Here is a 22,275-nt window from a genome sequence, read left to right on the forward strand (position 1 = left end):
TTTAAAGCAGCTGGATAACCAGGGAGCAAGAGCCAGGGGCTTTCTGGAAATCGAGTCATGGACCTGTCTTTCCAACTCCAGATCCCACCACGGAGCCAGCCCAGCTCCGGGGTCTGCTCTCCAGCACCTGCCCTGGCTGCACGCCTGCCCCGCGAGCTGGGGGCAGCCGCTCCCCCCGTGCATCCTTGCATGTAGCGCGGCCAAAGCCGCCTTCTCCCAGCGGGAGAGCGGGGACGCTGCGGAGGCTGGCGGCTGGCAGGGCAGGGAGGTCGGGGCAGCGCGAGATGCCCGGTGTGAACCGTTTGGACACGGGCAGAGGCAGCCCGGTGTGTTGTGCCTGCCAGAAGGGAGCGTTTCAACCGTTTCCAAATGTTCTGCCCAGGTATTTTCGCTCGGATCCGCTCTCAGGCGCCAGCTGGAGTTCACCTGCGGCTTCAGTCCCTTCCCCCCCCCCCGCCCCCCGCCGACCCTCTGTTTTCCTGCAGAATCATCCTTTGGTTGATTTTGCTTTATTTTCCCATCGAACTCTCTCTGAGCTAAAGGCTCAGGACTTGGCTAAGGACTGAGCAGCTCTGAGTGCTCTCCCCGTAGAGCAATCCTGGAGCATCTTGGTTTTATTATGCCCAGATTAGACCCTGTTAGGCTGCGGGCGGACGCGCTGGCCCAGCCCGGGCTCCCTGCAGTAGCGGGGCGCTGCCAGCGCCGGGGAGGAAGGCAGCACAGAGCTGCGAGCTGCTGCAAGTGCCTCTGAAGTGGTGAGCACAAAATGTGGTGTTTGGGTGGAAAGAATGGGGAGGTTAATTCCTGGAGCTCACCCACCGCCCTGCGAGGAGCCAGCAGCAGCAAACGCCAGGCAGGCAGCGGGGAGAGAGGCTGCCGGCCCCGGGGGGCGTCGGGCCGATGCTGCTTTCGCCGCAGTCTCCCTCCGGCCCCGGGAAGCGTCCGCTGCTGTGCTGCAGGAGCGCGCGGGGGGCACGGGAATCGCCCCAGCGCGCGGCCAGGGCTCGGGGCCCAGCCGTGCTCCCGTCCTGGGGTGCTGCGCCAGGCAGGGGCTGGGGCTGGAGATGAGAGCTGGGCCGGGGAGGCAGGGGCAGGAAAAATCAACACCCAGGTACCCTGGGGGGCACCAAGGCCATCACGTCAGGCTGCCTGTGGCATGCTGGGCTTAGTCCTCTGCTGGAGAGACTTCTTTGGGAAGATGGGGAGCAGAAGAGGGCTCATCCTGTAAACGGAGAAGCGCCGTCATCCCTCGGTACGGGCGTCACCGTCAGCACTGGGGGAAGAGCGGAGAAGTCGCTCGGAGGACGGTGCCGGTTGGGTGCCAGCCGACAGGGACAGCTCTGCCACCGCTCCGGGTGCAGGGGGCTGGGGCGAGACGCGGCGCTGGGGGAGCGCTGCCGCTCGCCCTTGGCTCGCGGCCGGGGCGCGCTCGGCCTTGCCGTGTCCCTCGAACCGTACGGACCGCGAGATTTAGGTGCAACAGGGTGAGCTGAGGGCAGCCCGAGAGCCGCCGCGTTTCCAGAGCTCGTGCTTCTCCGTTAGCTTTGTCGTATCAGCTCGGGTCTAACGCGCTGCAGATGTGCGTCCGTCTGCCTGCCTGCGCGCGCCCACGCAATGCAAGGCCACAACGTGCGCGCGTCCGTACGTGTCACGGGGAGCCTGTTCGCGCAGCGCGGCTGCCCGGCCGGGGCTGCAGCGCCGGCCTCGCGCAGCCCTCCTCTCTTGCACGCTGCAGCGCTTCGAGCCTTGGGGTTTGTGGCGCTCTGCAAGGGATGGTCTGGGGGTGCTGGCCCGTGGCTCTACCCATCCGGCCCAGCCTTTTGGAGAGCAGCACTTGGCGCCGGCGTCGGCTGCGGGGCGTCGCGGGGTGTGCGAGGCAGGTCGGCAGGGCAGCGGCGGGGACGGTTGGGACCCCATCTCCCCCTGTCTGCCATCAGCCAAGGCACCCGAGGCTGACCTCCCGGGCAGCGGCCGCGCTCCCGGCCGCGTCTTCCTAAGATGGTTACGGGAGGAGCGTGAGCTTCGGGAGCCGCAGACGCCACCGGCCGCATCCGCGCGGCTTGCTCCTGGTCAGCGGTAGTTTTGCAGCTTTCCCAGGCTGGCGAGGAGCGAAGCACATGCCCGCTTCAAACAATGGGCCCGCTTCCGCGCAGGAAGCCAGGTCGGATTTGTTCTCCCTGCTTTGCCCCCTCCGGCCAGTTATAAAGGGGCCAAGCCATTGTCTGAACCATTTCCATGACTCAGGCGACGGTATCCTGCGAGCCGGGGGCCGGGACTCGCGGCCAGCACAAAGCCGCGGCGTGAGCGCTGCGGCCAGGGAGAGCCGGCGGCAGGGCGGGCGGCTTGGGAAGAGGAAGGCGAGGGCTGGCTCTGCCTTCCCGCTCCGTTCCCCCCCGGCCCCGGCGGCGGCGGCGGGATCTTTGCCCCCACCAGCTTTCCTGGCCCCTCCACCCATTGTCCCAGCTTCCTTCTGCTGAGGGAAGCAGAAAGCTCGGAGGGCGACGGCAGGGGACGGGCACGGGGCCCTTGCGTGCAGGGCTGGGGACGGCTGGTGGCCCCGGCCAGGGGGGCGATGCCGGAGGCAGGGCGGCGCGACAGGCGCCCGGGCGGGCGGCGTGATGCCGCGGGATACCGGGGGGCGAGGAAGGCCACCGCGGCCAGCGTGGGGCCACCGTGGCCACCGTGGTGCCACCGCCGATGGGGGGGGGAAAGGACGGAAAGGAAAGTGAAAGTGGTGGCCTGGCTGTTGCTATGACGACCCGAACAAAGCCGCTCGCCCCTTTTTTCGGCTGGTCCTGGCGCGGGTCCTCGGCCCCTTTGTTACTGTCCAGCCGGGGCGGGGGATGCGCCGGCCGGAGGCTCCCCCCGGGAGCGAGCCGGTCCCCCCGCGGGGTTCGGCCTCCCCGGCCGGGCCGGGGCAGCGGGTTCGGAGGGGCCGCGGGGCCGAGCTGCCCCTGCGTCCGGCCCCGCCACCCGTTTGCTGCTAGCTGCACGGCTCCGGGAATGCACTTCCCCCTCCGGGTCTCAGTTTCTCCCTCTCCGAAAGGGGCAGAGACCCCCCCCACACCCCCCCCGTGCTCCTGAACGCCCTGGGATGGGCGGGTGCAGACCGCTCGCTGGCGTTTAGTGATCTTCCGGGGAAGACACCAGATGGGAAGCTCTCCCGGATAGCTCCTGCCTTGCCCGTCGTGCTGTGCCCTGCCCTCGGCGCCTGCCCGGGGACTTTGCACCGCCGCTGTCCTCGTTTGTGTGCGCTAACGTTGCTGCCGAGGTTTGGCAGGGCGAGGGGGCCGCTCCTGGTGGCGGGGCGGATGCTGGCGCCTCCGTGCCTCTGGAAAGCCAGTTTTCCAGGTTAGCGCCTGGCTGCTTGGTGAGCAGGGCTGTCCCAGCTGAGTGGGAACCAGACTGCAGTCCCAAGAGCTTGAATTGTTGTTGTTTGCTAGTCCTGGGACTGGATGAAAACAAAGTTTGCAAAAAACCAAAAAAAAACAAAAAAAAATTTCCCATGGAACAACATGATGGTGTTGGGGGAGGAAACTGCTTCAAGTCAATGGGAATTTTCCCCTTTGGCGAAACGTAAACAGTTCTCCTTCAGTGTCGACATAATACTTTAAAGAAGATTTTATAAGACAGAATAAAATGTTTTTTGTCGACACAGTCGTTTCCAAACGAGACCCCACAACCGGAGCATCGCTTTGGCCCCAGTGAAGTGTGTTTTCCTTCGGGAAGGCCGGTGACCGCGTTTCCCGCGCGGCCCGGCCGCCCTCTCGCCTTTGAGGAGAGCGTACGAGCGTTCGGCCGGGCCCAGGCTCCCAGGCGGCGCGGTCCGGACGGACACGCCGCCCACGCGTGGGAACGCTTTGCATCCGGCTGGGAGGCAGCGCGGGCTCTGCCTGGTCCAGCCCCTGCCCCGCAGGTATGTTGGCCCTTCGGGGTCTGTCGTTGGACGTGGGGCGCCCCGAGGAAGTTCAGCCACGCTTTCGGGACTCTCCTCCTGCCTTGCGGGCCGTGCGCTCGGCGAGCCGGGTATCTTGCCAGCCCACCCCTAGCAATCAAATCCCCACGTCCCCAGAGGACCACGTGGATGTGACACACTGCAACGCGGTGGCGAAACAAGCCTGGGAGAGCATCCTGCTGGGATGCAGCTAGCTGGGAGCCGGCGAGACCCCCGGCCCGGAGCGCTGCCTGCCCTGCCCCACGCCTGCGGGGCTGGGGGCACGTGGGGGCACAGCTGCTGCCGCCCCAGGGGAAGGAGACGTTCCCGCTCACAGCGGGGAAGCCCAAGGGCGCAGGGCTGCCGGCACAGCTCCGGGCGGAGGGCGAGCGGGAGATGCTGGGGAGAAACCGAGCCCCCCTCTTCGGAAATGCAGGGAAAAGTCAGAGCCTTTGGAGGCAGCGTGGGGGGGGGCTGGACCCCGAGGCTGGGGGTCTGGGCGCAGCGGGAAGGAAGCCCCCAGGGCTGCGTGTCCGTCAGGACTGACCGTGGCGAGGACGGGGGAGCCGGGGGGCTCCCAGGGGGTGCCGCCAGGGTTTTGGGGGGGGGAGGAAGCTCGCTCCAGGTCATGCCTCTGCCTTTGGGGGTGCTTCGCCCCCCCACCACAGGACGCGGTCGCGAGCTGGCCGGGGGCTCCCGGCGGTGTCACGCGTGGGTCCCCCGGCCGGGCAGCGGGTGCGGGAGGGAGGGGACGGGGCACAGGGGCCGCCCCGGAGCCGGCTGCTGGCTGGCTGGACGGGCGGCCCTCCTCCTCCTCTCCTCCTCCTCCTCCTCCTCTCCTCCTCCTCCTCCTCCTCCTCCTCCTCGCTCCCTCTCTCCGCCCGGCGCCGGGGCAGCTCCCAGCGGAGGCGCCGGGGACATGGAGCGGACCTGAGCCGCGCGCGGCGGCGGCGGAGCCGGCAGCGGTACCGGTACCGGTACCGGCAGCGGCAGCAGCGCGGCGGAGCCGTGAGTGCGGCCGGGGACACGGGCACGGCCCCGGGGAGGGGACACGGGCACGGCCCCGGGGAGGGGACACGGGCACGGCCCCCGGGGAGGGGACACGGTCCCAGAGGGAGAGCATCGTCCCGGCTCGCGGTCCCCGTTCCCGGCTCGCGGTCCCCGATCCCCGCTGGGCTGGGTGTGTGTGTGTGTGTGTGGGGGTGCCTGGCAGGGACCCCCCCGTCCCCAACACCCCTCTGCTTAGTTAGGAGAAGCCAAAGGGCGTGAAGGAAGCTCTGGGCCCTTCCCCGCACAGTCCCGTCCCCGCTGCAAAGTTGAGGGGCTGCAAACTCTTCCGAGAGCCCCCGGCGCCGGCAGCCGAGCCCAGGGAGGGGGAGAGCCGCGGCAAGCAAGAGGTTAACCCTGGGCACCCCCCCCCGCGGCCCTGGGCCGGCAGGCAAGGGGTTAACCCATGGGCCACCTCCCCCGACCGAGAGGCTACCCCCTAGATGTCCCCCGGGACCCCCAGGCCACCCCCTGCCCCGGGAAGGTTTCTCACCCCTTCCCTCTCCCCCTGGTTACGGTGGCTCCTGTCCCCATGTCCCCGCTGCCCGCTGGGTTATTTCTGAGTGGGACACGCCAGGCAGTCTGCGGCTGCAAGGATGCGGGGACAACAGGGTCTAGGCTGGTGGTCCCTCCGGACACAGCAGCAGAGGGTCACCGTCCACCACTGTGCACAGACAGACACTGTCCCCAGACAGACAGACAGCACATGCCACGCACAGACACCGCGCGCCAGCATGCACCGTGCACCGGTGCCCCGGCAGCCGGCACCGGTCACCCCAGCGCACGCTTGTCTCTGCCGGGTTTGCACACGCACGGGGGGATTGGGAGCGTTCAGGAGAGGCGCAGGGCTGGGGTCCCCGGCCCTCGTCCCCTGCGGCACCGCAGGCCGGGTGAGCCGCGCTCCTGCCCCTTCGCACGCTTCTCTCGCTGGCTTTTTGGGGAGCGCTCAGAGGGGAGAGGCGATGTCTCTCCCCTGCAACAGCATCACCTCCCGTGCTGCCCGGGGAGCTGCGTTTTGACACTGCTGTGGAGTCCGGGCAGGAAAACTTGCTGGCGGTGCTGTGCGCAGATGTTTGTGTGTCTAGCAGGGGTTGGGGCTGTTTTAATAAACACCGTTCTGATAATGCACTGCCAGAGAGAGACTGTGGTAGCGGAGTCAGCGCCGAACTATGTCGCTTGCAGGAGCCGAATAACGAATAAACCTTGGCACCGAAATTACACCTTCCTCGGCAGTGGTGGCGGGTCTTACCCGCTCGTGGTAGTAGTGTTTCTGACCCGCTCTGAGCTGATTTCAGTAGCTGGGGGCCAAAGCCGCAGACCCACCACTCGCTGGGACCTTTGGCGGTCGGGCGCCTTCCCGTCACTGGGATTTCTCCCATCGACTTTGGTGGGATTCAGCGGTTCGTCTCGCACCCTGGCGGTGCTGTGGCAGGGCGGTCGCAGCCACCGAGGGCGATGGGGGGGACCCTGGGGGCTTTCACGCGCTTTGGGGACCGCTCGTGTTCGGGGAGCACCTGAGCCACCCCGGGGACGAGCCGCAGCCGCCCTCGCTGGGGCTGGGGCTCGCCCGCAGGCACCTCGCAGGATGCTCGAGGGTTAAATAGCGACAAAGTTAAAGGAGCAGTGGTGGCAGAGGGAAACCAAAAGATGTATTGCTGAGGGAGCAGTAAATGAGAGGTTTTCAAGTGAATTGTGCAAATAAATAGAAAGCTTGCCTCTTTCCACCTCAGGCTAACGATTTCCAGTATTTTATGCAGGGATTTCTTTGCCAGTGAGGGATGCTACCCAGGAAAAACTGTGGACTGTAGCTGCGTATTGTTCAAGTCACAGTTAACATCTTTTAAGGTACCTTCAGTATGGAAAACATTTAACTTCCAAAGCAAATTTGGAGTAATAGATTTTAGGGGTGAAAAAGGACCATTAGCTCAGTTAATGTGATTTTCTCCATAGCACAGACCAGATAATATCACTCAGTTACTCTTCTACTGAGCCAATAACTCGTGTTTGCAATTCATGCAATTTCCTTTTAGTTCAATTTAATTTCATACAGAATCCATTCAGTTGACACTGAGACAGTATTTTTTCTGAAAGCTGGTGATTTCAGAGGCTTTGCGTTAAAAATAGCTGGTGTCCTTTGACAAACGTGGGCAGGCTAAAGACATTTTTCTAAACCATTTGCTACCGACACATTTTTACCAGCATCTCCCTTTGTGCTGTTTATTTGTTTCACTTTCTTATGAATGGCAAAGCTGCCGCTCGAGCGGCGAGCTGTTGCGGGCGCCGCTCTCCTCGGGCTCGGGGCTCGCGCCGTGGTTCTCCCTGGGGATCCGATTTGGCATCTTGCACAGGAGGTGAATTCCCTTCCTCGCAGCCTAATAGGTAGGAACAGAGATCACAAACTTTTAAAAATACATTATCTCCTGCTAAACTCATTTGCTGAGGCAGGCGCTCCGGGCTATCGCACTGAACGTGCTGGGCACGTTTTTCCATTCTCAAGCAGAGCACTTAGCGCCGTCTGTTCTCTTTACCTACGCCGGCATGCCCCTTATGCTGCTACTTTTTTTATCCTTGCCAAATCTGAGCACCCAAACCACCCCCTCCGGAAAGTCCTGCTGACAAGCAAACTTTCTTCCTGCCAGCACGGAGGAGGGCAAGATGTCCTGGGGGGGGAATAGTTTGACTTTTTGTCTCTCTGCTGAAATGCCAATTTTAAATGGCTTTGCTGGGGGAGCTGTGCTGGGGTGAGTAGTGAGGATGCAGCAGGATTGTAAACTTGTTATTTGCTGGAGGGGGGTTTAATTTCGTTCATGGGATGCAGAGGAAGGGTTTTTCTGTCCGTGCAGGGAACGCAGTGGCAGAAGCACAGTACATCTAGCCTTTCAGTGGGTTTATTTTTACATTGGTTGCTTGCTGATGGGCTCCCGGAGCACTTGCAGCCGCTGCTGTCTGTGGCCTTTCTGGAACGGAGACTTGCTGGGGCTGAGCAGCAGCTACTGGTGCCGCAAACTGGTCCAGGGAAGGTGGACAATGGCTGGCTCGGGGAATCGGTAGCGTGCTACGGAGCTTGTTTTCTGCTCTCAAGGTGAGTGTCTTGGTCTAGCAGCGGGGAAGGGAGGTGGGGGCTGCTGGCCTGGTGCCGGCGGGCTTGCACGACCGCTGCAGGTGGCCCTCCAAGAGCAGGGACGGCACCTCCTCAGGGCTGCAGGGCCCCCCGTGGCCTTTAGAGCTTTTGAATTTTGCTGGGGAGCGTGGGGTTGTTCGGATAGTCGTTGCTGGTGATCTGTGGGGTGCAAAAGCTTTGCCCACCGCGCCGTGGGAGCCGAGTTGCATGCGTTGTTCCCAGGCCTCCGCTTTCGTAGGCCAAGTTGCGGCTGCTCTGTGATGTCTCCTGTTCCCGTACCTAAGACAAAGCCAAAGAAACTTTGAAGGATTTTGGTGTGGTTCAAGCAGGTTGGCGTAGCAGCAGGACTCACGGCTCTGCTACTCTCAGGGACCTGGCAGACTCGCGTGGTCGGGTCCCTCGGGGCCGGCAGAGCAGCAGGAAAACCTGCGGGCCAGTGGCCCGCGCGCCCGCTTGCCGTCCCGCCGGCGCAGCGAGCTCTGCTTTGTGCGGCCGCCGTGACCTGCCATCCTGGCTGCTTCAGGTTTATCCCACGGCAAACGCTTAGCGTGCTTTTGGGTTCGGCTTGCTTCATGTGTACATGTGTAATTGCAGAAATCAGAAAAGCTTTTATTACCTAAGAGACGACCTCTAACAGGCGGTTGCGACCGATTGTGCAGACACACTGTCAGTGCATCTCTGCTCGGGTTTTACACCCTGGAAGTTCCCAGCCGTGCTAATAAAATGCACACTGTTTGTTTTCCTAAAAAAAAAAAAGTGTTTATTGGAAGAAAAAATGCACTCACAGGCAGGGCAGTTGCAGGGCAGTTGCTACCTACTGCCGGAGACGCTGCTGGGAAATGAGGTGGAGAAAGGCCGCTTGACTCTTTTGTTCTCCTTTCGTGTGGCCGTGTTGCTGCACGTAGCATCCCTACCAACGGGGAACTGTCGATGAAAAATCTGTATTTGTTTTCTTTTCCCTCAGCTAGAAAATACTGCTTTGTCGGAGCCGCGTCCTTTTGCGTGTCTGATCGCAGCGTGGCCTGGCAGAGGGGCTGATGCAGGGCTCAGGAGGGAGAGCCCAGAAACACAGCGGCCAAGGCTGGGGCACTGCCCCGGTGGGGTCCGGCCAGCGTCGCAGTGACCCCCGACAAGCCACGCGGGGCTCCTCTAGGCTCCGTTTGTTTATTTTTCACAAACTCGGGGAGGTTTTGGTTTCATTACGCTGCAGGGAGGAAGATTTGGGAAACTCTTCAAGTTTTGCACGATGCACCACCAGTTTCCGCCCACTTTGAGCCCAGTGAAGAACCTACAAAAGGAAAATAAATTAGTGCAGCTTATGACAGTTCTGCCAGAAAATACATCAGTGCTTTTTACCCTGTCCTGCTCCGTTTGGATAATATCTTCAGGAGCCAAATCTGCTCCTTTTTGTGTACCTTACCGCTGCTGCTGACCTCAGTGAGGGCCACGTACCGGTATCTCGGGCCAGGCCGTGTCCCGTGCTCAAATGAGCTTTTAATTGCTGGGCCCTGCTTGCGCGTGGCTGAGGGGCGCGCGGGTTGGCGCCCTGCTGCCGTTTCCAGCGGGGGGGGAAAGTTGGCAGAGTCAAAGGCGTCAACTTTTGGAAAATTTGCTGTTGTTTGGAAGCCCTCCCTCCCACCCCGCCGTGCTTTGTCCACCTGCTCCAGGACCATATGTCCAAAGCTGGAGCCGATCCAGCCCCGAACAATGGCCCTTGGTGTGCCCGAGTGCCCCGGCTCGGCGGCGGCGCGGGAGGAGCGGGCGGCGGAGGGGACGGGGCTGCCCACCCCGAGCCCCGCCGCCGGTCAGGAGCGCCCCAGCCGTTTGCATGGGGCACTGAAAAAAATGAGTGAGGGATGCGGCGTGAATCTGCTTTAACAAAGCGTTTGTGTAAGTCCTGCTTCGGATGGCTTTGCAGCTGCTCTTAGTTTAAGTGAGATTTTTTTTTTTTCAAGGAGAAAGCTACTTCTGTGAGCATTGCAAGAGAGGGAGGCTCCCTTCCCTGCCCTCCTTGTCCCTCTCCTGCTCGCAGCCATTTAGCTGAAGAATGCAAACTGGGAGATGGATCTGAAATATTTGAAATTCTGCCTCTCCATAATTTAATGCTCCATTACCGTCTAGGCCTGCTTTAGGCGTGTGACCGTTATAAAAGATGCAGTCTAGTGGCTTCAGAGGCCGGGTGCCCTCCCCCATCACGTCCCCCCGGGTGTCTTATCAGAGAGGAACAAGATAATGTGGCTCATCATTAAAGCAGCCTGCAAGAGCCCTGGGAACACTCACTAGCCCTGGCCAAAATCTGCTGGCCTGAGTCATTATTTTTTAATTCTGACGGTTGAAGGCAGCTGAGACACTTCACTGCCTGTTGAGAGGAAAGACGGTAAGGTTATGAATTAAATATAGCAAAGGGATGTGGGGTAGCAGTGAGAGCAATGGGGCTGTTTGATCCTCCTCGCCGTCGCAAAGCGGGGTTATTCTGAGCCGGGCTGAGCCAGGGTCCAGCTTGCGCGAAGGAAGAGCAGAAACGCAAACAGGCTGACGCAGGCACTTCAGGGCTTTGCCAGCAGCGCCCGGTGGCTGGGGCTGCCTGCGCGGGGCTTGGGCTGCCGCGTCGCCCTGCCGATGGGGCCCAAGCCGCGCAGCCCGCGCTGCCGTGCGAGGGCCGGGAAGCGAAACTCTTGGGACGTAAAAGTCAACCTGTTCGAGTTAGCAGGGCTGTCGGGTGACGCGGGAGCGAGGCGCCGGGGTCTGGCCGTGCCGGCGGGCTCCCTCCGGGCGCTCGCGGTGCTCTTTCCTGGCACGGAGGAGACACGGCTTTTCAGCCACCGTGGTCGACGGCCCGGGACTTGGTTTTGTAAGTCCTGGTGGCGGGCAGGGGGCCGGGGCTCTGCCGGGAGAGCAGGTCGATGCCACCCGACTGTGGAGGTGCTAATGCTGAATGTCCTGGTGCCGGGGCCGCGTGGGGCCACGTCGGTGCCTGAGGCTTGTGCAACTCGGGACGTACCCTGCTCTGTGCGTGTGTGTGTGTGCGCGTGTGTGCACATGTACGTGCATGTGCTGCATAAAACACATCGTGCAGCCCCTCTAACGCGCCTGCTAATTTTGGAAACCAGCAGCCTCTGCCCCATGCAGGCTGGCAGGCCTGTCTGCCCGCCGAGGGCGGACGGGTTTATGGCCGGGATTGCCGCAGCCCTGCTTATCTTTTGTCTAGAACAATAGAGGGCTCGGCCCTATTGTTCTACCTTGCACTCCCAGCAGGAAAGTGCCTCCCCTGGGGCAGAGGTTTGCACATGAGCCTGCCTCTGGGGCTGGGCTGCGCAGGAGGGGATTTGCTGGCAGGGCGGCCGGGGATATCCTTGCGGTGCGGACAGGATATCCCTGCGGTGCGGGCGCTGCCGTCCCAGACGCGTCTGTCCCGTGGCAGCTCTGCGGGGGAATTCCCGCCCGGATGAGGCGGCCGGCCTGGAGTCGGCCCTGCTGTGTCCTTGCCATGATGCAGGCGCCTTCAGGAGCCAAAGGGTTAATTTGAGGGCACGGCTGGGGCTGTGGAGGATCCATCCGTACCTGCGCTGGCTGCTGCATGGACACAGGCAATGCAACATGCGCTTTTCTTGGAGGCTCTCAGGCTGCGATTTGGGTATTCAGGTGCAATACTGGCCTTGGCTTTATAATATAAAAATTGAACTCTGGCCTTTGTGCCCAGTCCTTCTTGCTGCTTTGTGTTGGGTTTGTGGGTCCGTTCCAGGAACCGGAGCGGGGAAATGCCGATGCCGGCAGCATCCTCCTTTGGACCGGCCCCTGCTCTGCGGAGCTCCCGACCGCCTCCAGCCCGGCGGGGCTGCAGGGAGGCGGCGGGCGGCCCCGCGGCTCCGGCGGCCAAGCGCGGGCGCTGCCAGGGCGGCGTTGAAGGCCTCCGGCCGCTCTCGTCCTCCCTGCGCTGCCCTCGTGCCCTGCTCACCCGGAAGCGGACAACGGGCGCGCGTGCCTCGGCGTGCGTGCATGCGTGCGCAGCGACTGCGCTTGCCCACCGCGCCGCCGGGCCGGGCCGGGCGGGCGAGCTGGGACCAGGCACGTGGCCGGAGGAGCTGCCAAGGCCCTCGGGAGCAGCCCTGGGGAGACGAGGGTAAATAAGGCTACGGGAGGAGGGAGCGGGGCGGAGGGGCAAACAGGTGCCGCAGGAGCCGCGGGGGCACAAAGAGCCCCTTGTGCGCCGGCGCGGGCTGCACGGCGCGGGGAGCGCTCCCCCCCCGGGCAGGCTGGGGGCCACTGAATCCCCCCCGGCAAACGGGGAGCGGCGCCTCTGCCCTCGTCTTTGCTTCGTTAGCGTCGTGCAATGGAAATAATCCTGCCGGGCTGAAAGCGGGGTCCCCAAATCTCTTTGCTCCCGTGGAAGAGAGGAGCGCAGCCCGGGAGCGGAGAGGGCAGCGCCTGCCCGTCTGGCTGACGGCCAGCGAGCAGCAGAGACGGGGCCTCGGGGCAGGGTCCGTCCCGGCTGCTCAGGCATTGCCTTCGGAGATGGTAAAACCAATGCAAGGAATGCTTTTAAAAATGCATCTGGTCCGGGCTGGGGTTGGGAGAGCAGGGAGGGGACGGTGGAAACACGAGGCTGGTATTAGCATCGGCTGGATCGTCGCGCTTCTGCAGAGAGGAGGGTTTTCTTGTGGTTTGGCGAACCTGGAGGGACCGTGGCACGGTTCTCCTTCCTGCCCGCTGCCAGGTGCTCGGTCTGTGACATCCGCTGCCCGGGGCTGCGGCGGGCGCTGAACCCCGGGGCCGCTGCCTGGCCCCGGGCTGGGGGAGGTTGGTGCAGAATTGCTCCGACGGATCTGTGCTGATGAAATACCCTCTTCTCCCCCCCGCTCCCTCTCCAGGCTGTTCACCGGAGGGGGGAACCCGATATCTCGCAGGAGGAACTGATAGGCAGGGTTGCTTTGGCTCCGCTCAGCCTGCAGCGAGCCGTTTGGGGAAAAAACAATGTTTTTCCTTTGAACAAAAGCTGGAAGCTTGACTGGGAGCTGAGTTGAGCAGGGAAGGGGTGTGTGTGGGGGGGTGTCTCCCCAAACCAGAGTAATGGGAGTGATAAAAATGGCATGAGCCAGACCCCCCCTCTCCCTCCTGCCGCATTGCTATCTGCAAATTAGCCCCTCCGCGCCGCCCGCCAGAGCCTCGGTAGGTGGCCCGCGTCGCTCCCGGGAAGCTGCCTTCCCTGGGAGGTGATGCCGGAGGGATGAAGCCCCCGTCTGCGGGGGACACGGCTGTGAAGCCTGTCCCGGGCGTTGGAGGAGCCCTGGCTGGCCCTGCAGGGGTGGAGAGCAATGGGCTGGACGGCACTGAGCTACCTACTGGTCATCAACGCGACGGCCTGAATGCACCCCATAAACGAGGGGTGATGCCGTCAAAGTGACTCCAACTTACACTAACGAGGGGGGTGAAGTCAGGCCAAAAGCGTTTTCCTTGGGGGGTCTTCGTCCACACTAACCAGCCGTGACTCTTCTCGGCGTGTGAAACGCGGCAGGAGTGGAGCTCAGGGTTTGCCGGGAGTGAGGGTGTGATGACTTGGGGCAGCTGACGGGCAGCTCCAGGCACTTAGCAGCACGGATGCTTGAGGCTTCCTCTTCTTTCAGAGAAAAGTCGACGATTGCACCGCCCAACTGCGGAGCAGCTCCTGTCACGCCAGCAGAAAAAAAAAAAATCTGTTGTTAAAATGTCAACTGGCCCCAGCAGCTGGGACGTGGACTTAACCCCTGCCCCGAATCCGTGCGGAGCGATCTCTGCCGGAGCAGCTGGGGAGGGTGGAGGGGGCTTGGCGGAGCGAGGCCGGAGCTCTGCACGGCGCTGCTGACTTTCCTGGTGCGGTTCAGAAAGCCGTACAAGGTGAACGCCTCTAAAACATCCGGGGTTCATGGCAGGTCTTCGGGGAGAGAAGCGTTGCGGCGAGACGCCGAAGGCGGAAACGCGCAGAGCCGCGCCGCGTTCAGAAGTCGCCGGCGGCTCTGGGTGCCGAGTTCGAATTTGCCGGGGCGCCCATCCCCGCTTCGGGGCTCACGTGCGCGCCCAGCTCTTCTGCAAAAGAGAAGAATGACCAAAAAAAAAAAAAAAAAGAAATGGGGGGGGTGGAAAGATCAAATCGGCCCACAGAGGTGGGGGGTCACCCCAAGCCTGGAGGTGGCTGCTGGAAAAAAAAAAAAAAAAAGGCATTTGGAGGAGGTATAAAATGCTCCGAGAAGGTCAACGAGGGGTGGTGGTGCTGGGGCGGGGGTTGCACCGGTGGGAGCATCTCCCATCGCCGGGGTCGCTAGCGTGGCTTTCGGGGCCGCGGAGGCACAAGCTGGGAACTGGCTCGGCCGCGGTCACGGAGGCGAGCGGGCGGCCGAGACCCCCCCCCCGGGCGGGCTGGCTTTCCCTGCGGAGGCTCCGAGGGAGGCGGGAGACCCCGCGCAGCCCCGGCGGGGACGGCTGCGGGGGTCCCCTCTCGCCGAGGGGCCCCGCGGGTGGGCTCGGGCCGGTTCGGAGCCGTGCCGAAAGAGCAGCCTGCCGCGAGCCTCACCTGACGCGGTGTCCCACGCATCGGGCGCTCGCCGCGCACGGAAAAAGCGTTTAGAAACAGCTCCACCTCCCCGTACCCTTTAGTCCTAAAGGTGCGTGGGGGCAGATAGCTATCAAATCAGATTAGCTCAATGTCTTTTTTTTTTTTTTTTTTCTAAACACAGAGCAGGAGAGGAAAAGGCTCAAATGTCTTGGTCCCTCCGTCATGCGATAGGAAAGTACTGTTTACGAGCAAGCCGAGTCAAACGTGCCCTCCGTACCGCCTGGAAGTGCTGAGCGCGTGAAATCGCACCAACCCGACGTTGCGATCGGCCGCTCAGATAAGCCGGAGGGCTGCTTTTGGGTGAGGGGAGGACGGCCAGGGTGACGAAAAGGAGGGAGACGCGACAGCCGGGCTCCTTCTCCGCTCCGCGCTGGGTAAGTCGCCTGCCGGTCCCGCGCCCCGGCTCTGCCATCCGCCCTCACCTCCCTCGCCGGAAGGCTTTTGTTTGTTTGCTCCGACGCTTTTTTTATAATTTCTTTCCCGTAACTGGTCATTTGCAGCAAACCGATTAAATTTGCAGAGCTGGAGAATGGAGCGACTGAACCAGCCGATGCCCTTTATTGATGGGCTTGCAGGGAAGGAGCAGCGGGGGGGTCGAAGCAGGGGGGCTGGCAAGGCCCCCGGGGGCAGGAGAGGCGCCAGGGACCCCGGCGGCTCCCCGACGCCCGGGGTTGTCGCCGCTGTCGGTGTCGGTGGGGCCGGGGCCTGATCCGGCCGGCATCCCCCGTGTACCGGGGAAAAGGCTCGGTAGCTGGCAGAGCCGTGCAGGTTTTGCTGCGGTTTCTCCCCAGCCAGCAACCAGCCAGGCAAAGTCTTCTGAGAGGGAAGAAATTTGTGTGGAACTTGATTTATTTTTTTTTTTTTAGAAAAAAGATTTCTGAGGCAGAAAAAAAGGAAAGAGGAAATACATAGTCTTCAAAGTTCCTCTCTCTTCACTTTTCCCCTACATCTTCCCTTTTAATATGTTTCAGCATTTGTTATGCAGCACTGGCTTAGAATGAAGGGGAAGAAAGGAAAGGCAGGGAGGAGGCAATGGGAAGATTTCTGCGCTTGCAAAGTAATAAAACCCCTTCCCACGCTTTAGCCTTGCTCTTCCCAAATGACATGTCTTCATGGGGCAAAGCTGGGTTTTACTCTGCTCTCCTGTGACCTTCTCAGAAATTAGTGGCTTTTTTTTTTTTTTTTTTTTTTGCTAATTGCTGGCGGTGGCACTCGGGTCTCTGACCTCGGTGCCACGACCTGGCTGCTTCTCCCCTTCCTCGTGCTCTCCTGGTTGCCTGCCCGGGCACCGCCGGCTCCTTGGAGCAGGGCTGCTCCGACTCCACCGCCGGCCTCTGCCTTGCAAAGCCGTGACCTGTGCAAGGAGGGTTTTTTTTTTTCTTTCCTTTCTTATCGATACATCTTGTTGGCCGAAAGGAAAAAAAAAATCAAGACTGTTGAGGCTAGGAAGTGGGAAAGACCGGAGCAGTCCCCAGCCCGTCACGCGGGCAGTCGCGTGGGCTTGTTCCCTGCACCTCGCTCCTTGGGGCTTTGTACGGTTTTAAATAATTCCAGCGCGATGGAGTTTCCTCCGCTTCCCTGATGAGATCATTCCTAGGCTAATAAATCTCGCCATCAGGAAGTTCCACCTGATGTTCAGTTTAATTTTTCCCCTACTTAAAACCCTCCTATCACTCATCCCAGTAAAGGAAAAATGTGTTTGGGTCATAGCTGTGAAGCCAGTGGACCTGTGCCAGTTTACACCCGGGGAAGGATCCAACCGCCTCTTTGTGTTTGATTTAGTTACTGAGATAGTTTTAAAACTACTGGTCAGGCGTGAAAACCAGAAGTGGCTCATATTGTCCAGCTCGCGGGAGCGCGCGCCGGTGCCTGGCAAACCCGGCCGTGCAGGGAGCAGCGGCCTCCCGCTGCCGGGCAAAGGCTTCCAGCCAGCCGACGCTTGCTGCCTCCTTGTCTTTGCGTCCTGCTTCTGGGGTCGTTCTTCTTGCACGCTTTGAAGCTTGCCCTTAAGCTGGCGGTAGCGCGCGAGCGATAACGCATGCCCAGCCGCCACGTCTCTGATTTAAACACGAATTGGAAGTGTTTAAGCTCGCGAGGGCCGTTTCCTGCGAGCCGGGTGCCGGTGGACCCGCGGGCCGCGCGGGTCTGGGTGGCGGAGGCATGGCCAGGCGCCACATGGAGGTGGAGAGCGGCACCCAGCAAGGCACCCGTGCTGCAAGGGAGCAGCTGAGAAATCCTTTTCGCCAAGGCCGGAAAGCGTTTTGCAGTGATGTGTCCCTCTGCCAGCTCATAAGAAACCGGAGCAAGCTGATAAGAGAAGCCTCAGAAACCCTGCGAAACCAGAGTTAACAGCAAATTGGAAATTGTTAGTAAGAGAGGGGCCATTAGGAGGCTGGGGAAGTGGCTCAGTTAAATGTGTGCCAAGTGGGATCAAACGGACTCGAGTACCCAGAGAGAACATGAGTTTTTTGTTCGGTGCGTCTCTGTCTGTCATCGTTCTCGCTGGAGACGTTTTTCACCATCACGTCCCCACGCGGAGCATCGCGCGTGGCCAGGCCCCGTCGCCAGCCTGGTGCCCCCGTGCAGTCCCAGGCTCCGCTGCGCAGGAGGCTCTGCACAGCTTCCTCCTCCTGCAAAGCCGCCGCTGGCCTAGACCCACGGCCAAGCTTCTCCCTGGGCTCTGTAACCCTCCAGAAACCTTCGAGCGCCCATCGTCCTGGCGAGCAGAGACCGTTGCTACCTGATAGACTCGGCGCTTCTCCTTCCCGCGCCCTAACGCGCCCGCGCCCGTCTGTTGGCTCTTGTCTCTTGCAGTCTTTGCAGCGGGGTCCCGCTCCGCGGTGCAGGCTCGCGCACGGGAACGGCTCGACGCGGGAATGCTAGCCGAGCCCTGGGATTTCCCGCCAGGCGCCCGTGGGATCCTCAGCGCAGGACAGCCTTGCACTGAAGGACGTGGCAGGGGAAGGGCGCGAGCGCCGGGTCGGGGGGTGAGTTTGATTTAGGTAAGTGAAAATATTCCACAAGCCTCTTTTAGAAAAGCGGGACCTGAGTTCCTGAGCAGAGCGTTTCTCCCCCTAAGCACTAAATCTGCTCTAGCTTAGCTCTAGCAAGAGGCAGGTTTGCAGTGCTCGCAGACAATTTACACAAAGCTGGGATCTTATACTGGTGTATGCAAGAGCGATGATGAAGATGCTGTCGTTTTTGTTAAGCAGCCCAGATCCTTTTCTTCCCCTCTGCCACAGCCTTGGAATTCATTTTTTTTCTCCCTGTCTTGCAAGTGTAAATTCTTAAGTGAATTTAGTGATTAACACATTTTTTTTTCCTCCCTCCCCAAGTTTTGAATAGCAGGGCTGATTAGATTTTTCCCGTGCACCTCTGAAGGGCTCCTCTGCTGGCATGCATCAGAGAGATATGCATTTCATTAGCAATACTAGATATGGCCTAGAGGCCTTTGAAGAAGGCAGGTTGGATTTTTGGAGAGAATTAGTGAATGCTATTCAAGCTAGTGGTAATTGCTTTAGGGTTAAATTTGCCTGCTGACCAGTCTTCCAAGTGCCGTGCGGTAATAGGAACCCTCCATTTCTAGTTTTCATCTTAGTAGATGGAGAATCGATGCTATTTTTTCCCCTTCAAAGAGTCATAACGTGGCAATGCTGAAGCTGCGGAAGTAGCAACTCTTCCTCCTTGCAAAGAGGCAAGAGGTTCCCCAAGATGCTTCCCCCCGCGGGGGCACGGGCACAGTCCCGGGCTGGCCGGCGAGCGGGGGCAGAGGGGCCCGGGTGGAAGTCGGGGTGCGCGGGGACCGCAGGCAGGGAGGCGGCGAGGGGGCAGCCCCGTTCGCCGCCGCCCGGAGTTTCCGTGATGCTGATGCTCTCCCAGCAGCGTCACCGCCTTGCTCCGACCCCGCGGGACGTTTCCGGAGGTGTGCCCGCCGGTGGGGCTGGGTGCCCACCGCGCGCCCCGAGGGCACAGGCAGCGGGGCCAGTGGGCGTGTTTCAGGCCCCAAATCCGTGGGCTCTCCGGAGCCCCGGGCCAGGTGCCGGCAGGGTGGGCGCAGGGTCGTTACCCTCCGCCGGGAGAGAAATTGCATTCCTGAACTGATGGAGGGCGGCTGGACAAAGACCAGTCTGTTTTGCTTGGACAGTGGGAAATCCCGGCTCTCCCTGAAGCTAGAGCTCTTTCCTGCGATGCCAGGTCTTGTCGGATGCAGAGGGGCAGCCGGGGTCCGAGGGTCACTCTGGGGCAGAGCAGCAGCCATCGGCGACGTGCCTGTCAGCTCACTTGCCATTTGGGACGCCTGACGATTTCCCATTCGCCCTGGGAAAAGCCCAAGGCTCTAATACATGTTGTTTCAAATAGCTTTCGTGAGACTTAATCGTGGCATGACGCGATCATCCTCTAAAGCATAGAGCCACGCTTACAAATTCCTGTGCCTGTAGCGGGGCGCCTTTGATTCCTGTAGCTGGATGTGCAAAGCGGGGCCCGTTGAAAAATGCAAATATTTTTCACCCGAAGGTGTTAATTTCTTTCTTATCCCACTGAAAGCGTGTGCGTTCTCCCAGCCAGCCGTTCCGTGTCTCAGCCGCAAACCTCGCCGGGGTTTGCGCGAGCAGCACGAAATGGGGCCATGCCGTTTGTTTTCCTTTCGCTGGCGTTCGGGCTGGCCTGGGCAGGTGCGGCTGCGGATCGCTCCGAGAAGTTTCTGCCGCTTTGGGTTTAAAATCCTGCAAGCCCAGCTCATGAAAGCCGGGGGGGGGGGAGTTACAGAGGAACCTGTGCCTAAAGGCGTTTTGCTGGAGCATCTCCTTGCACCACGGCGGTGCAGACCCGGCCACCGGCACTTCTCCAGTCCCCGGCGGTGATTTCTGAACGGGGCTGGTCCTTCCCGAGACAAGGAGCCGGCGCGAGCCGCGCGCCCCAGCCGGGCGGGAGGGCAACCTTGTGAACTTCCCCAGCGCCGGGGGCCGCTCGGCGCGGCTGTCTCTGGACATCCCTCCGCGGGCACCAAGCGCGGCCCTCGGAGGAAGCCGTCTATTCTTTTATGTGCGAAGGCACGCTGGGCGGAAACAGTTGGAAAGAGCCCCGAAAGGACATTCCAAGTCTAGCAGGAAAGCGGCCTGCTCATCTGGCAGGAGACGGGCTATTGTCTCTCCCGGTGGCCAGCAGGGATTCCTCGGGCCCTTTTTGGAAGCAGAAAACGTGTATGTGTCTTATTTTTCCCTCTGCCCTCTCTCGAGGGGGTACTGGGGGGGGGCCACAAACGCTGCAGCGCTGAAGTGCGGCTTGTGCAAACGCGAGGCGGCTTGAATGCCGCCTTCGCCGCCTGCCTCGTGGGGCAGGCTGAGCACCTGGCTGCGGGGCAGGATTAGCACCTAGTCAAGCACGCTCCAGCACCCGCGAAGGGGCGCATCGCGCCCAGACAGTGCAGGAGCAAGCCCCTGTACCTGCGCTTCTGCCCTTTCTGTCTCTGAAACGGCCAAAGCTGGAATTGCCGCTGTAAAACGTAGCTGCGACTGCCTTAATTGGGTCTTTTTTATGGCTCTTCCTTGCGCTCTGGCCACTCAGGAGAGTTTGTGTTTGGGGCTTTCTGTCCGTTCCCCCCCCCATTATTTTTGCAAGAGCTTGGCTTTCAGCCTCAGCAACTGGCAGAAACCCTGCCGCCGCTTTGGGGAATCGATAGCAGCTCACTTGCGGGCTTCCCCTCGAGCTGCCCCGCTAGCAGAAACCCTCTTCGTTACAGCAAGGTTTTCAATGACTAGGTACGGGGTCTGCGACGGGGAAGGACTGGGCCGGCCCGTGCCGCACCTTCGCTAGCAGGCTTTTCTTTGCCCTTGCTCCGAGCGCTTTGTGCAGGAGGGATGTTGCCTGCAGCGACCTTTTCTGCAACGCCGCGTGCTGCGCGCAGAAAGCGAGGTCGTGGCCGGCCTCGTGCTGCGGCGGAAGCGAGCATCCTCCGGTGCCAGGCTCGCGGAGGCCGCTTTCTCTTCCGGGGCTGCAGCGACTTGCAGTGCTGGTGCATGAAGAGCCGGTGCCCTCGCAGGGCCCGCGTCTGGCATGAAGGTTTTTACCTCCTCCCCGGGCTTCAGGCCGGACCCTGCTGCTCGTGGTGCCGAGCCCCGCGCAGGGGTTACCCGACGTCGCGCAGCCGCGCGCTCGGCGACCGGGAACAGGAGCCTCCTTGCAGCGGCTGGGGCGAGCGTTGCCCCCGCCGCAGGCTCAGCCCAGGCGATGCGGCCGCCGCCGGGCACGGCGAGGCTCTGGGTGCCCCGGGGGGGGTTGCAGGCGTCTCGCCCGCCAGCGCGGCTCTCCCAGCGCACGCGCGGTGCCGGGGCAGGGTGGCGGGTTGTTAGCAGCTCTGCCGCTGGCATTTCGAGCCACTCTGCTGCAGCACAAACAGGGGAGATGATAGATAGGATCAGTGCGTAGCCAGGAAGGGTGGCACGGCGCACGGGGAGAATTGCAGGATGTGCCCTTAAGGGGTACGAGTTGAGAAAGAAAAGCTGCACCCGCTCCTGGCTGTCGCCATCCCAAAAAAAAAAAAAAAAAAAAAATCTCAGCCCTTGGACTTGCTGGGCCAGGGTTTAAGCTGGCGGAAACGGGCTGGTCCCCGTTGGAAGGGGAGGGCGAGGTGAGCAGGCTGCTGCCCCACCGAGGGGCCCCGGTGTGGGTCGCATCCTGCCTGGAGCGCGCAGGGCTTCAGCCCCCGGGCTGCCTCTGCTCGTTCCCGCGCCGCTCGCTCCGTTCCCCCGCCGCCCTGCATTAAATAGGAAACATTAAAGGCGAAGCTCTGTTACATGAAGACATATTGCCTGTGCCAAGGCAATTGTTCCCGTCCGCATTGTCTGCTCGACAGAGGAGCCCTTGCGCGGAGCACCTGAGCCTGCCCCCGCCGGCCTCTTACCCAGCCAGCCCTGTAACAAGATAACCGCGCGGGGTTTTTTTTTTTTTCCCCTTTTTCTTTTCTTTTTTCTTTCTTTTTTTTTGTTCGGCAAACCGTATAACAAACCCACAATGAGGCCCCCCTTTCAAACAGACCCCTATTAAAGTACCAGGCCCATTTTAAGAGTAAACTTCCAGTGGCACCGGGAGGTTAAGTACAATAGAAACCTGACCTGCCGGAGGAGCGGGACTTTGCTTTTGTGCGCGCCTCGACGCGACGGCATCGCGCGGCGCTGCAGAGCGATTGTTCCCGCTTTGCCCATTGTGCGGCCGCCGCGGCCGCCCGCTCCCCGGCTGCAGCCAGCCGGCGGCGGGGACCTGTGGCAGGAGTGCATTGAGCAAGGGAGGGGGTTTTTTTGCCTTTAAAAAAGGGCTAGGAGGAAGAAACGGCCGAGTATTCACTGCTTCTCTTCCCCCGCACCGGCAGCCGTGCTCGGTTCATGGCCGTCGCTGGGGCCACGCGGGAGGATGCTCGTCGGTCCCTTGGCTGTTCGCCTCCTCTGGCCTCTCCTCCGGAGAGGGCTGGAGCCGGCGGGCAGAGCCTGGCGGCGCAGCGAAGCCACGTCCCTGCCTGCGCTCAGCTAAGGCGCTTGGTGGCCGGCACAGCCGTGCGCTTCTCGCCTCCCGGCTTTATTCCCGCACGGCGCG

The 22,275-nt window shown here is 61.5% G+C and overlaps 1 protein-coding gene across 14 annotated transcripts in view; it reads left to right on the forward strand.

Moving 5' to 3' along the window:
- The window catches only part of SOX13 (SRY-box transcription factor 13), a 45,754-nt gene that overhangs the window by 13,330 nt on the left and 10,149 nt on the right, over window positions 1–22,275 (forward strand). For 2 of the 14 annotated variants that reach the window (XM_068917917.1, XM_068917919.1), the window contains exons 1-3: window positions 4,792–4,942; window positions 14,810–15,062; window positions 17,503–17,690. The exons of 2 other annotated variants lie outside the window; for them this stretch is intronic. The gene's annotated coding sequence lies outside the window, so the exon portion shown is untranslated. Of the gene's footprint in view, window positions 1–4,790; window positions 4,943–7,795; window positions 8,064–14,809; window positions 15,063–17,502; window positions 17,691–22,275 lie in introns of those variants that run through there. 10 more of the 14 variants (XM_068917906.1, XM_068917913.1, XM_068917909.1 and 7 more) reach the window with 8 other exon arrangements.

This window comes from Struthio camelus, chromosome 24, assembly GCF_040807025.1.
Source record: "Struthio camelus isolate bStrCam1 chromosome 24, bStrCam1.hap1, whole genome shotgun sequence".
Lineage (NCBI taxonomy): Eukaryota > Metazoa > Chordata > Aves > Struthioniformes > Struthionidae > Struthio > Struthio camelus.